This window comes from Symphalangus syndactylus, chromosome 3, assembly GCF_028878055.3.
Source record: "Symphalangus syndactylus isolate Jambi chromosome 3, NHGRI_mSymSyn1-v2.1_pri, whole genome shotgun sequence".
Lineage (NCBI taxonomy): Eukaryota > Metazoa > Chordata > Mammalia > Primates > Hylobatidae > Symphalangus > Symphalangus syndactylus.
In genome coordinates, this window is record NC_072425.2 from 42,935,502 (window position 1) to 42,944,961 (window position 9,460).

The 9,460-nt window shown below is 38.5% G+C and overlaps 1 long non-coding RNA gene across 1 annotated transcript; it reads right to left on the bottom strand.

Annotated features, from left to right (window-relative positions):
* Positions 1-3,367: 3,367 nt before the first annotated feature.
* On the bottom strand, positions 3,368-8,928 carry LOC129478310 (uncharacterized). Its single transcript, XR_008656390.2, has 3 exons — positions 8,715-8,928; positions 5,522-5,706; positions 3,368-3,524 (listed from the first exon to the last, which is right to left on the bottom strand). It is a non-coding gene; the product is annotated as an uncharacterized lncRNA (long non-coding RNA).
* Positions 8,929-9,460: the final 532 nt, after the last annotated feature.

The window sequence follows — 9,460 nt, forward strand, 5'->3', positions numbered from 1 at the left end:
AAGGCCCTCCTTGTCAATTCCTCTGCTTATATCAGCAGCCTGTATCACTCTCCCTTCAAACACTGGCAACTTTCTTCAGTGCCTCAAATGCTCCATAATCCTTGACGCTCAGGTGGCCTGGAATGGCTTTCCAACCTTATCTTCTTTTGCCATGCATCCCCTGCCCTCTTGCCACACACACATATTCACACATACCACCCTTCACCTTGTGAATGGCTACTCACACCCAGAGTTCAGGTGAAATCTTCACATATTCAAATACTCCCTGACAACTATAGCAGGTTTCTCTGATATATATTATCATAGCTCTCCATCCTTCTCATTCACATCTTTTTACATTTAGGGGAACATAGTGAGGCCACCATCACTATTTAAAAATAATAATAAAAAAAGTAAAATGATAAAAATTAAATAAAACAATTTCAGTAATTAATACACTAGGAATCATAATGCTATTATACTTTTAGTATGTTTCCATTGCATTAATAAAATTTTTTTAAAAGCCCTAATAATAAAAACTCATTACAACACACACACAAAACTCATTTGTTGAAGGTATGACTGTCAACGGTCTGTACATATCATAAGAGATTTTATCTTGCTTCTTTATATATAGCATAGCTTTTCATACATTGTAAGTACTCAAAATATATTTAAATGAATAATGTAGCTAGTATCTGTTAGGTGCTTACATGTTTTAAATGACCCACATGTATTAACTCATTTAACCTTCACAATAACCCAAAAGGTGGGTCCTGTGCTGACCCCCATTTTAAGAATAAGTCTATGGCGCTGACAAATTGAACAACTTAAAGTTACATTGCTAATACATAGCAGAGCAGGGATTCACACTTGGGCAGTTTAGTTCAACAGCCTGTGTTATAAACACTAATAATAATAGCTAACACTTTTACAGCATGTACAATAAGCCAGGTAGTACTCTAAATGCTTTACATGTATTGACCCATTGAAGCCTCATAGCAAACCTTATAAACAAAACCTAAGAGATAGGCGCTATTACGATCTGTATTTTAGAGATGAGAAAATGGGGACATGGAGAAGTTAAAGTAATTTGTCATGTGGTTAGTAAGTGGCAGAATGAGACTCTGAACCCTGGCATTCTTTCTGCTGTTAATTGCACTCTATGCTCCTTTTATGTGGTAGCAAAGATAGGAAGAAAAAAGGAGAGCTATCTTAGTGGTGTAGGTATTATGAGTGATTTATTTTTCCTTTATTGTCCAAAAATTGTGTAGGAAATGCATTTTATAATAGACAAAAAAGCTTTGAAAAAGATATAATTTAAAATAAATAACTTCTGGTGTAAAACATACATAAAATTATAAATACATGACTTAGAAATTTACCTAAGCACTTCCCTAGTTCAACTTGCTCTCCACCACAACATACCTGACAAATTTCTAGATTTCCCACCTCCTCTAGGTCAGCCTCCATTGAAAGCTGCTTATTAAAATGCACCTCAAGAAACTGTAGAGTGTACCCATGAACTGCGGGATATCATCTCCTCTGCATTCCAGTAGGAAATGACTTTGGCCAGAATCAGTTGACTTATCTTTTAAATAACTTCACACTACACAAATGCTGTGAGACACTGGAAAAATTAAATATTCTTAAAGCAAACTATTTTTTAAATTACACTTTAGCCTCATATATATTACTTTCTAAACCCCTGAATTAGCAAGAGGAGTAAAACAATTTAATCACAGTAATTAAGATTATTGAAGTGTTTGTATGTGATTTTTTTGACAAGGAAAAAATCATTTTTGTGCATTTTACTTTAAAAACTAGACTTGTGATGGTCCCTTAATTATCCCCATCACTATAGAAAGGGTGATTCCTTCCTCACTGCCTCCAAAGGACCCCGTATGCATCCATCACAGCAACTTTAACAATGTCTGCACCTCCATTTTCAGATGCCTGTTCCTCTTTCTTATTCATATTTTTACTTTGTTTCCCTGCCATCTAACTCATTTTAATAACATTAGGTTAAAAAATAAATAAATAAATAACCTACAAGAATTCAAGAAACATAGATCCTCTAAAATATAATTTTATAATAGCTCAAGTCCCTTACCCATTAACATAGATACATGTGAATAATTTCTTTTTTAAAAATAGTTTACTCTCCTAGCACTTCCTTTACTCATCTCAGGTACTTTCATCTTTCTAATACTTCCAAACTATCCTAGAAAAAAGTCTCTCTCTCAGCACCTTGCTCAGAGAACTTCTCATTCTTCCCTTTACCCCTCTGACCTAATTCTAAATTCTCAAGCCTCAAAGCACTGAACTGACAAGAAAGGAAGCTTCTCAGAGAGCGAAGAGAGTAGGAGACTGAGTAGGCCAACCTGGAATTTCCTTTCAAGTGCAAAGAAAGGGCAACGGCTGGTAACAATCATATACTTTTCACCCATAATAAATATTTGTCAAATGGAAGAAAAGAGGGCAGGAAGAATGGAAGAAAAGGAGCAGAGGAAGGGAAGGAAGAAAAAAGAAAGACTAATATATTTGAAAAGTCACTTTTACTACAGCCTAGCCAACTTTTGTGTCAAAGGTTTAACTTCCTTCTGCAGTACTCTTTTTCCTTCCTGTCCCTAAACCCTACCTATTAGTTATTTAATAGGTCTACGGCTACTGTCTTTCCCTATCACTGGCTTTATACAGACTCAAGAACTTTAATGAGAGGTTATTATGGAACTATTTTCAGACTAGTTCTAAGTGGAGAATAAAGGTCATAATACCACTGTAGCAGCTAAAAGCACTTTTGCTGACATTATCTAATTTTCATAGAACTCTAGGGACAGGGGCAATTATTTTGATTATGATTCTATAGATAGGTATTTTAGGCACCTTGAGTAGAATAATGGTGGTCAATCACTGCTTGCACCAGAAATAGACATGTATCTACTCATATTCAGGGGAGACCTATTTAGATGACACAACTTGGACTTCAAAAAGAATCTTTTATTATCCTTCTCCTACCTAATACAGAAAAACCCAAAGACTTTGATATTCTCGTTAATAAATTGGAGTTGCACTGTTTAAGAAACACATTTTAAGAATTCGAGGCTCCCCCTCACAAAAAGTACAATGTGCAGTCTCTGAACATAAACAGTTGATAGCCAGCACTTGTATGACAGCTTTATTTTAAATAAATCCTGTTTGACAAAAAAAGAGAGATTTATTTTTATTTTTAAAACCTTTCAATTATTGGCTATCCAAATTATGAGACAATTCTATTGCCCAGAATTTATTTGCATACTTTATTTCAAATATTCTATTTTATTTAAGAAGTTGATATCTAAATCATACACTGTCATCATAATTCCCACTTTGAATATATATGGAAGTATTTAAAAGCCTTTACTTGAAATATATCTGAACCATTCTCCTTGAAGTCACACTTGGGATCTGCTATTCCCCCATTTAGCTTCATAAATTGGCTCTAGTTACTCTTCACTGGAATTTCTGCTCTGCTAACCCATTCTGCACATATGACACAATTTAAGCTTGAAGGAAAAAAAAAGATTAAGTTGCTAATGCAGATGCTCCTTGACTTACAGTGGGGTTAGGTCCTGATAAGCCCATCGTAAGCTGACAACGTCGCCAAGTCCAAAAAGCATTTGTTACATCTAACCTATTTAACATCACAGGTTGCCTCACTCACCTTAAAAGTGCTCAGAACACTTACAGTAGCACACAGTTGGGCAAAAATATCTAACACAAAGCCTATTTTATAATAAAGTGTGGGATATCTCATTCAACAGTATTATCGAATACTGTATGGAAAGTGAAAAGAGAATAATTGGATGGGTATCTGAAATATTTTTTCTACTTAATGTGCAGAACTTTGACATCACTGTAAGGTAGAAAAATTGTGAGTAGACACACCGACCCCCCCCTTCTCCACCCACATAAGTTGAGGACTGTCTCCACTTTATTCAGGAGGTAGAAGCATAGGGTAACATGGGTAGGAGAGAAAAGGAAGTGAAGGAAGGAAAATGGGGTGTAGAATATTATGCCATGTGCTATGATGCATTATCACACATGCTTTTCCTTCACAAAAAGACACAGCAGATCATTCAGCAGGCATGTCCACTCATCAGGCAGGATTTCTCCAGGATTGAAAAGAGGAGGTGAATCTTGGAGTAACCTCCAGGCGTGAGAAAGTTGGGGAATTTTGCCTCGCTTCTTTCTGTCTCACATTTCACATTGATCTTACCATGGAGAGCTTCCTCTCCTGTACTTTCAGGCTTCCTTATCCAGTCCCCTGAGACATCTCAGTACACCAGAATCCCTCTCTCGTAGTGTGGTGCTTTATCAAATCCCTGAAATGCAGGGACAAGCTAGTGTAACTGGAGCACTGATCAAGACGGAAAGGAAGAAAGTGGCAGAGTGAGGAGGAACACGATGTTATGATTTTAATACAGACTCTCCTAGAAACATATCATGATATATACCTACTTTCTGAAAACACCACAACTCTTGAGCAAAAATCCTGTCTGGCCTTCCGTGCCTGGGCAATAAATATAATAAGGGATCAAACAAGAATCAGACAAGATGCACTGGAGTTCAGGTCCCGACCCAGGTAATAAACCTGAGAGAGACAGAAATAGAAACAGTCAGAGGTTGAGTACAAACCAAAGTCCTTAGAGGGTACTAAAAGTTGAAATTGGGAAAGTCAAAAGCAAACACAAAGACTGGGGTCACGGGTGGATTCAAAGTTGATAGGCAAAGCCCAAGACTGAAAGCAGGAAGAAACAAAAGTGGAGCCAGAGTAGAACAGAAGTAAAGTACAAAGAATCTCACTCAATTGTTTTAAAAGTGCTAAAAATATGGCATTTATCTTTATATGCCATTAGGCATGTGGCAAATGGGCAGGCAGGTCTCCCTTAAAAGTGTGACATAATTGCAGATAGAAGAAATGCATGGAAATATGAGGCTTATAAAAGCTTCTGGAAATAACCTTTATGTAAGTGAATTGTCCCTTGGACATGCCAGTTTGATAACCAAAATGAAGTCACATTTTCTTAATAAGCACACTATTCATTTATTCAAAATTTTGTACTAAAAGCCTACTATGACCAAATAACTGCAGTTAGGAATACTTATTTAAATGGTCATATTTCCTGCATTCATGGATCTTGTATTCTTGTAGGAAATATAGATAATTAACAAACAAATATATATTTATAATTATTAAGTGCTATGAATCAAATAAACAGTGTGCTATGAGAGAAAAAAAGGCTGAGAAGGAGATGAGAGAATATACTTAAATACTGTTGAATTTAACAGGGACAACACTTTGAAGAATTGTCAGTTAAGCTGAGATTTCAAGTGTGAAAAAAGAAAACCAGCCTTGATGAATCTGAGCTGGTTCAGATAAAAGGAAAAGCTTCATACACAGAGGTGACAGCATGGCTAAGTCCCCAAAGCTGGAGAGAGTGGCTTGATCAAGAAACTGAAAGAAGCTATGGTGGCTGAAACATAATACATAAATAATTACCTGAGATGAAGATGGAGAGGGCCTTGTGGCCTTTGATTATGACTTGAACTTTATTTTGACTCTCCAATGTGAGGTCTTGGAAGGGTTGTACTATTTCAGTTGTGATGGCTTAAAGTCCTCATTCTGCTTAACTTCAGGAAGTCTCCTCTTAACAGGTTGCTTCCCCAACATATGAACAAGAATCCCTGGAGAATAATTAAATGTTCCACAAATAGGTGCTATTGTCACCTGCTGCCCCAACCCCTGTCCTGCTATAGGGGACTGCGTGAAAGGCTCACTGCCTGAAAGGCTGAGATTACCATCTCCCATCAGTGTCTATGGCTCTCTCTACATTGCTCTTCCCCACACATGAACAGCACTGCTGCAATTTTAATCGAATTTTACTGTAAGTTTGAGGGAAATTAAAGGGAAGTACAACACAGAGAGTAACTTATTACCATTATTAGATATATCTCTTCATGGAGCAGATACATCCTTTGGTTTGGACAGTTCCCTGCTCAAAAATGTCTGGCCCAGACCATCTTGGACAGTGTCCATGATACAGAAAGGTAAGATGATCTTGATTCTGTCCCACTCTTATCCACTTCTCATTTCCTATCCCAGGATCAGAGTCTTCAAAGGATGATTGGCAATGCATCCCTTGTCAACTGAAGAATCATGTGGTTCATAAATTTGGAAATGAGAGCTTTGTTTCTTATAAAGGGTGGTAGCTGCAAGCTGGCCATGCTGCAGGTTGGGAAGCATAGCCTCCAGTATGAACCAAGTGGGCACTTCAAGGGAGGAAAGGGTGAGACAGGAATTGATGGTCAATGAGTCAGCTAAGTATACCTACTCAACAGGTTAAAGGAGGAGCTATGAATATTCACCAAAGAGCATGCACGCATGCATAATAAGCAAGTATGCATATTACATATGTTTCATGTTCAACCTGGGATGGAGGCTTAACATTAAAATGCATTAAAATTAGGCTTTATACATCAAAAGGTGGAACAGAGAAGGCAAAGGGAGCCTTATTTGTTGGTTTGCATAAGCTCAAATAAGGTTGGCAGGTTAATATCCCAAATACTTGGATCCGTACAGATACCGCGCACAGCCTCTGTAAACTGGCCAGAGCCAGTCCATAGTCAGTGGTCTCTTATGAAGAAGGAATGCTGGTTAGTTGTATTGAAACCACAAAAATGGAGGTGAATCTGGCAAGTCTTTCAAAAGTGCTGGTTTCTGTTTAACCTTTAGGAAATAAAGTTGATGTAGTTTGGAAATGTGTCCATTGTTGAAACATAATCCCCAGTGTTGGTGGTGGAGCCTGGTGGGAAGTGACTGGTTCATGGGGGTGGATTTCTCATGAATGGTTTGGCACTATTCCCTTGATGCAGCCCTCTGGATAGTGAGTGAGTTCTCTGGAGATCTAGTTTTTTAAAAGTGTGTGGCATCTCTCCCTCTGGCACCTCCCCCTGCTCTCTCTTGCTGCTGCTTTCACCACGTGATGTGCCTGCTCCTACTTTGCCTTCTGCCATGATCTGCAGATGCCACTGTGCTTCTTGTACAGCCTGCAGAATCGTGAACCAATTAAACCTTTTTTCTTTGGAAATTACCCAGTCTTGGGTATTTTTTTATAGCAATGCAAGAATGGCCTAATACAAAAGTCTAATGGCAATTCGTGAGAAAAGGTGTATAACACCCATCCCATCATGAGTGGCAACACAGATTTTAAGGTTTCTCTGAGGTCCACTTTGCCAAGAGGTGTCTGTTCAGCCTGTTGGGAGGCTTAGAATTTTTAAATTCTCACCTTCAAAGGAAAACAACCCCCAATGTCTTCTAACCCCCAATGTCTTCTCACCCACATGGATGAGGGCTGCCCCTGTGATCCTGAGCTATACTAGAATCCAGCATTCCAACATCAACAAAGGCTGAACTCATGTAAGTGTTTGGTATATTAACCTACCAGCCCAATTTGAGCTTATCCAAACCAAGTATCATTCTTTTCTATAACACAAGATAGAGACCAGGCTTGCTACGCATCCTTCCTACAGGATCTTTGTCCATATGATGAAGCAGCTGGTTTCAGGCATGGTTTATTCTGGATCAGTATTTATAATAGACATAATTCTCTCAAGGATACAGCCACAGCTATGCAATCCTGTCTATCACATAGACCAAATCACAGAGCCTCAGAAATTTTCAAATCTGGAGTATGTCTCCATTTTACTTTTACATAATAAAAAAAAGATTTTGGCTCCATCAAAACAAAGGTATAATCAGCATTAAGGGAAAATTTAATTCACTAACCTTAACGAAAGAGAAAAATTCTTAAAGCTTAAAAGAATACATGTAGTTGTCTTTCTTACTAGCCTAAAAAACGCAAAAGAAACAAAAACCCTCCAACATTTAACCTTTTCTTATTCAGAATATATGCTTGTTTTAACTAGAAGTCACTGCAGTAAAAGAGCTTCCTTCTTTAAATTCTTACCTCACGGATCCTCTTCAGTTTCATGCCAGTCTCTTTTGCCTGACCATTGTTGCAGATCCTTCACTTTGATTCAAGTTCTTGCATTTTACCCACCCATTAGAATTGGTTTTGCACCCCAAGGAAAGCCGCTCTACCTGGCTCTTACAGCAGTGCCCCTTGATGTGGACATCCCTGCCTGCTCCCATGAGGAGACCCAGCTTCTGAGACCCTAGCCCAGAATTCTGTTCACCCACCATCCCAGCCTCCAGTATTTCCTGATTGGTAAGTTGCAGCTATTATCCTCAGAGGGATTAGGATTTCAAGAACTCCATTGTAATGCTCCAGTGTGCTGTGATGCACACATAGCAGCTCCTTTGAAGAGAATATGGCTCAATTTCACTGTCACCTGGGTTCACTGTATTGTAGAAGACCTGCAAACTTCACTAACCAGAGAAACAAATGTGCTCCAGGCCTTCAATGCCAAGATCCTCATCCTCCAGTTCTTTCCCAACCCCCAAATCTGCCCCATCCTAACCCTCTATCCCTACCCCAACTTTTGCCCAATTACCATTAATGGCTAATGTTTTCTTGCAAGCTGTCTCTTCTCACAGCTATTCTAGTAGATCCCTCCAGTGTCAAGTGATTCCAGGGCAATTAAGGAAGCTCAAATGAAGAATCATACACCATCAAGAGTCAGCTTAATTCAGAATCTACTCAGGGCCTACAGATTCTCCCAGAGATATTTACCTCTGACCTGAACACTTTCTAGTTCTTCGTCTCACACAGATATATGGGTACATGAAATAAGGGTCAGACAGCAAAGCACTAGTCAGATTCTTTCTTCCAACTGGCCAGTCCACTGATCAAAGACCAAACATTCTGCCAAATAGTATTAGGTAAACTGTCTCATGAACAATACCACTACCATTAGCCACAGACACTGAGAGGAGAAAGGGTCTGTAGCTCCAACTGTCACGTAGTTGTGGCTTCTTGCAGAGAATCTGAGATGGAATGTTTTAGTTCTGTGACCTCAGTTCTGGAAAACACTCACATAGTAACTCTCCCTTTGTGATTTTGCCACCTTCGGAGATAAAGACAAAAAAGACACCGTGTTCACACTTTCTGAGCTAAATGTTATTAAACCAACTAGTTTGGGGGTAGCACAAACTGGCTATATAGAAGAGACATCCAGTATGTTCAATTCTTTGAAAGGCCCACTCCCTTTCATCACCATACTATGAAGATTAATGAAAGAATTATCTTCATTCTGTTGAAGGGTAGTAGGGACATGTATTCATGGGAGAGTCATTATGGACTCAAGTGGGGTAAGCAGCTTTATAAACCAAACAATTAGCATTTAAGTTCAGTTCCCCATAAAACCCATAAGGAAAAACATTGTCAGTGGTTTCATTTATATTCCCTGTCCCATTTGCTACATCTATTCCATGAATTCCAGATAAATACATCATCTTTGGAGAAGGAACATCAAATAA